A 5879-nucleotide genomic window follows, 5' to 3' on the forward strand; every position below is an offset into this window, starting at 1 on the left:
GCGTTGTCACTGAGGAAGTTGCTCATGATTGAAACGGGGTGCAGTCTGAGATTGATGGGGATGAGACAGAAGGCAGGGCCCTGCTACGTCAGCTGGTGAGAGGGGACTCCAGACTTTTGGGTCCCAGGTCCCAGTGAGAGACAACTTGTGCAGACTTCTGAATGAATAACGCTGTGGCAGAGACCACGCTGGGAAGGTGCCGTAGTGGGGGCTGGGAAAGCCCTGGTGAGATGCAGATCAGAGTCCCAGTTCTGTCTTGCCTCTTTGGAGCTATATGATCGGGGAAAACCCTTCAATGCTCTGAACCCCAGTATCCTCTCTAAAGTGGGCATCATAGTCCTGTCTGTTTTGCTCTTGCTGGTAGGACCTCAAGTACCTCAAATAACCTTGTCAACTGTAGAGTATTATAAAATGTAAGAGCCCGTTAGTTCAGTACTAACTCAGAGTGGTCATGCATCCACGTGAATTTTTAAAAGAAAAACCAACTGTGTATCCTAGGCGCATTCTTCCTAATCCAGCACTTTGTTTCTTTGGCTTTTAAATACCAACTATGGCGTGGAAAGGTGATACCTTAGGGCAAAAGTGGGTGGGGTGGACAAAATGGGCACGGAGTGATTCAGTTTCCTCTTTGTCCATTAAAGTACCTGGGAAGGAATCTTAGGCCCTGACCGAGCAGAGACCTCAATCGAAAATGCCACTTTTAGCTCAGTGTTGGTTCATTTAGTCATCCTATTAGATGCCTGATCATCCCACAGTGAGTTAAATTGTCTGCACTGGCTGAGACAAAGATTTTGGATCTTGGAAACTTTTATCTGGAACCTAAGAGATAATAATTATTGCTAATATAATAACACTAGAGGCCTGGTGCATGAAATTCATGCACTGGTAGGTTCCCTAGCAGCTGCCAGCTGCCGGCTGAATACTCCCTCCCTTTCCCCAGCTGGCCCTGCCTCCTGGTCGAACTCCCGGACAACTCCTGGTGGAGGGGACAGTTTGCATACTACACTTTTATTATATAGGATTATTATTGAAGCTAATGTGTGTCTGAGGACCTGCCCTTGGGCCTGTGTCATATCTCATTTAATCTTCACAGCAGCCCTTCAAGCTAGGTAATATTACAAACTTTAGAGATGGGGAAATGGAGTCTGAGGGAAATTACATTGCCCAAGGTCACATGGCTACTTGAAACTGGGGTCTCTCTGACCCCAAAGCTATGTTCTTATATTAATGTTAACTATTACTTATTGTTAACCATGCATCAGTTGCCTTTATATAAACTATTTTTAGTGTAACTGTCCTACAGAGCTAAGTTTGTTATTCCCATTTTGCAGATAAATAAAACTGAGACTTAGAGCATAAGTGACTTGTCTGAGGTCACACGGCTGGTACATGGCAGAGCTTCAATTGAAACCTCAGTTAAGCTGGTTCTATATCCCATGTCCCTGCTCACAACCCACAGGAGAGGGGTCAAGACTCAGCACCTCCATTAACCAAACGTCCCAGGCAATGGGCATTGGAATCTGTTAACCCATTGTCTCTCCGTGGGACAGAGTACTCATGGGTGGGAGTAACAGGGAGACTGAATTCGATTCAGTAACATAAAGGACTTTCTAAGAGCCAGCGCTATTCAAACATGGCAAGGACTCCTTTGGGGCTGAAGAGTTCTCTCTCACTATTGATTTTACTTCGACTGGGGATGGATGTCCAAGTGCTGCAGTGTTGTGAGTCTCCTTCAAGGGTCCTCCGAGCCCAGAGACAGATTTAGGGATCTGAATGGCAACTGGAGCCTCACCTTACAGAAATGTTGCCCCAGTTGCATCCCCTCTCAAACACTGCCTCCTCTCTCATCACTTAATCCAGGTAAGAGAGATGATGTGGCATAGTGGAACTCAGGCTTTGGAAAGACTGGCCAGATTTCTAACGACACAGTCAGTGGTATTGTCGGCTAATTGCATAACATCTCTGAGCCCAGTGTCCTCATGCAAAGACAGGATGGGGAGGCTTGAATTAGAAGGTTCTTTTCAGGTTAAATAAAATAATAATAATAATAATAATAATAATAATAATAGCAAAGATATCATATAGAGATCCTTAATACATAGCAGGTGTTTAATAATTTGTGTTGCTATTATTATTTTTACCTCTATTTTTAAAAATTTTTATTGATTTTTAGAGAGAGGAAGAGAGAGAGAAACATCGACTTATTGTTTCACTTATATATGCATTCACTGGTTGTTTCTTGTACACGCCCTGACTGGGGATTGAACCCACAACCTTGATGTATTGGGATGATGCTCTAACTAATTGAGCTACCCACCCAGGGTCTAAATCCATTTTCTTAAAACAAGCAATTTCTCCTTACTTCTGCTCTGTGGCCCTTCTGGTTCAGACTGTGAAGCAATTCTGTTTCTCAGCCTTCAGAGTGTGCTGCACCCAGGAAGAGACACAGCCAGGCCAGGGAGAGAGGCAGCCCCCTTGGGGGATCAGGGTGCCTGGTGACCCAGGGCAGCACTTCCTTGCTTTGGCAGCTCTGTTGCCTAACACCAGCTGACCTCTCTGGTGACCTGTGCTTTGAAGGGAATCAGCAGAGCCAAGCAGAGTCCCTCCCTGTGGCTCAGGGAGACAGTGCCCTTCAGCTCCCACATGTAGGACACTCAAGGTCAATAGCTTCCTCCTAAGCTTCTTCCCTGTGAAAAGGCCCTTTAAAACGTAGACACAGTAGACATGCCTGCCTGTTACTCTTAGGGTGTAACATGGGGGTCATATTACATCTTTTCTGATATTATCTCTGAAGGAGGGCCAACTTTCACTCTCAGAAACTCACTTTGTTCTACTTTGACCTTTGTAGTTTTTTTTTTAAAAAAAATATGGTTTTATTGATTTTAGAAAGAGAGGAAGGAAGAAAGAGATAGAAACATTGATGGGAGTGAATCAACATTGATCAGCTGTCTCCTGCACGTCCCCTAACGGGGATCGAGCCTGTAATCTGGGCATGTGCTCTGACTGGGAATCGAACCAGTGACCTTCTGGTTCATGGGATGACACTCAACCACTGAGCCACACCAGCCGCGCTGTAATTTGTTTTTAAAGACCATGTAGCACTGGCTCTGTCACTTTCTAGCCGTGTGACCCTGAGTAATTACTTCACTGCCTTAAACTTGTTTCTTCCCCTGAAGAATGACTTCTTGCAGGACTCATTGTGCCAGTTCAATAAGCTACTATTGTTCCCCCGCCACAGTAAACAGGGCAGTAAACAACCAGCAAATCATGATCAACCCTTTCCCGTGATGAGGACCTTATTGAGGCTCAGAAGAGTCTCCCGTCCTCCGTGGCCCTTAAGACAATCATGGTCTTCCTCCTTTCCTTCACTGCGATCAAGAGCTAGTTTTTTACATTTGAAGGCATTACATTTCTCTTTGGTCATGAAGCCCCACTCTGGACACAGTATTCCCAGATATCTGAGCCCTACGCTTGTAACTGGAAGTCTGCCTGCTCGGGAGTTATATTTCCTGTGTATTATATTTCTATCCCGGGTCCTTCCTCTTGTAAAACGAATCAATCATCTTCTAACTCCCGCTCAGTTTATCATTCACTCTGACCTCTGGACTTTTGTCATCACACTTGCACTTAGCAGGAAATCCTCCTGCAGCCCATGGGGTTTGGCCTGCGCCTTTTCTCAAAGGTCTCGAGTATTGTGCAGCTTTATTACGCTTTGCAAAGTACTCTCCTATACTTCATCGCATTGGAATCTAGCAAATCCCTTTGGCCTTACCTTAATTTTCCTGCTCAGAAAATGGAAACTCAGAGAAGTGATGTTCAGGCTGCCTCCCTGTTCTCTAATGAATGGCTTGCGCATGTGGGCCCCAGAGCAGCTGTCTGCCTGGGCTGGAGAGAACACCAAGTCCTGAGGGCCAGCTGTACTCCCTGCCAGCAGCCAGGGCTCATTTTAATGACTGAGTTGATAAAAATGGAACCAAAGGCCCAGCCTGGGTGGCTCAGTGGTTGAGTGTCGACCTATGAACCAGGAGGTCAGGGTTTGATTCCTAGTCAGGGCACATGCCCGGGTTGCGGCGGGCTTCATCCCCAGTAGGGGGTGTGCAGGAGGCAGCCGATCAATGATTCTCTTTCATCGTTGATATTTCTATTTTTCTCTCCCTCTTACTTCCTCTCTGAAATCAATAAAAAAATATATTTTTAAAAATGGAACCAAAGCCAAGCCAGAAGAATCCCGTATATTTTCTGGGTCATAAAGCAGTTTTACATACACTGTGATGAATTGGATGTACCCAATCTTGAGATTCAGCCCCAAAAATAAACTGAGGACACAGGCTCTTCCTACTTCCCCACCCTTCCTGCTGTTCCAGCCCACCCTTCCCTGCATTAATGCTGCCTCTACCTCCCCAGACCTGGAACAGGACGTGGTCAATACAGATTCATTAAATTTGCATTGAATTGCACTGCAGAGAGACAAGATTTCTTCTACTAGTTCACCAACTTCTCCTTGTTAGAGGAGTCACAGTCCCATCTCAGGGATGGGAACAGAAATTAGAGGTGGCGGCTTTGTTCTTTGGGTAGCATCTCCGCTCAGACCATTGCTTGAAACTACTCCTCATTCTCAGTCACACTCATGCCTGTCATTCACTGGGATGTAAAAAAAAAAAGGGGGGGGGGCGAGGAGAAGAAAAGAAATAGTTCTTGACAGGAGCCTAGGGGAAACACTGGGAATCACCCCCTCACTCCTGGTTAGGAATTATCCTCCTACTAAATAGAGCCCTCCGTGGATTTTCAGCATAGCAATACCTTTTTCAGATACTGTTTTGGTTAATTTAAAATTATTAAAAGCAAGTCTTTTGCTAAACATCCTTGGGATAGGAAAATCTATTTTAAACCAACAAATGTCACCAAGTATTTCCTATATGCAAGACAGGGTATGGTGAAGAATAAAAATCTCACACATTTGGAATAGCACAATTCCTTGTATTTGGAGCACTGGAAAGCTGGCTTCTGCTCTACTGTACCTATCACACCAGTTTATAACTGTGCAGTATTTTACATTCTAGAAAAAAACGTCACTACATCCATACTGATCCTTGCAGAGGAGACCAAGACCCTGAGGACAGGAGCTTCTCAAAGTCACACATCCATTCATTATGTGGTTCTAGGACTAGAATTCAGGTCTTTAGGCTAAGATAATAGGAAACATTATTCCACCATGAAAATAGTTTTAGATAAAAAATAACACCTTACTCATTTATCTGTCTGTGAGGTTCTCTTAAGCCCCCAAATGTTAATTGCCCTTTTTAGGAATTTTCTAAACTGTTAGGTCCACACCAGAGTTGAGCATAACTGAATTTCCTCACACAGGACCACCAGAGTAGTTGCTCATACTTGGGATGTGAAACACATCCTTACTCTATGGGACCTTCCATAGTCCCAACCAGCCACTAAGCCGGGAGCCCACCTCCAGCCCAAACACTTGCTTTTCTCTACTTACCTGCCTGTTCGGTCTCTGTCAGCTCAACTGAGTAAGGAGGGGCTAACGTCCTTTTAAATATATGGAGGCCTTCGCCAGCCTTGGCCTGCAGAGGGAAGGGCGGGAGGGAGGCTGAGGGGAGACATGAGTAACACAACTGCTATCAGAGGCTGAAAATAGCCTGTGACCAAAGCCCTGCGTTTTGTTCCCCCCACACCAGCTGTGGGGCCCTTGGAGAACAATATTGCTTCTGTTTTCATTGCCAATCGTCTATGGCACCTAAGGGATCAATTTGTGGGGTGTAAATTTCTGATCAATTGGTTGGACCAGGAACAAACGCAAAGAAGGAATTTATGTCCAAAATCATTTTTCCAGGCTCCTACTCCTCTGACCTTTCTGGAAATCA

At 45.1% G+C, this 5879-nt stretch overlaps 1 protein-coding gene across 1 annotated transcript in view; it reads right to left on the bottom strand.

Moving 5' to 3' along the window:
- The window catches only part of CSRP3 (cysteine and glycine-rich protein 3 (cardiac LIM protein)), an 18992-nt gene extending 13398 nt beyond the window's left edge, over positions 1-5594 (bottom strand). Inside the window, exon 1 of the mRNA XM_005869391.2 lies at positions 5495-5594. The gene's annotated coding sequence lies outside the window, so the exon portion shown is untranslated. The remainder of the gene's footprint in view (positions 1-5494) is intronic.
- Between the last annotated feature and the right edge of the window lie 285 nt (positions 5595-5879).

This window comes from Myotis brandtii, unplaced genomic scaffold (assembly GCF_000412655.1).
Source record: "Myotis brandtii unplaced genomic scaffold, ASM41265v1 scaffold293, whole genome shotgun sequence".
Taxonomy (NCBI): domain Eukaryota; kingdom Metazoa; phylum Chordata; class Mammalia; order Chiroptera; family Vespertilionidae; genus Myotis; species Myotis brandtii.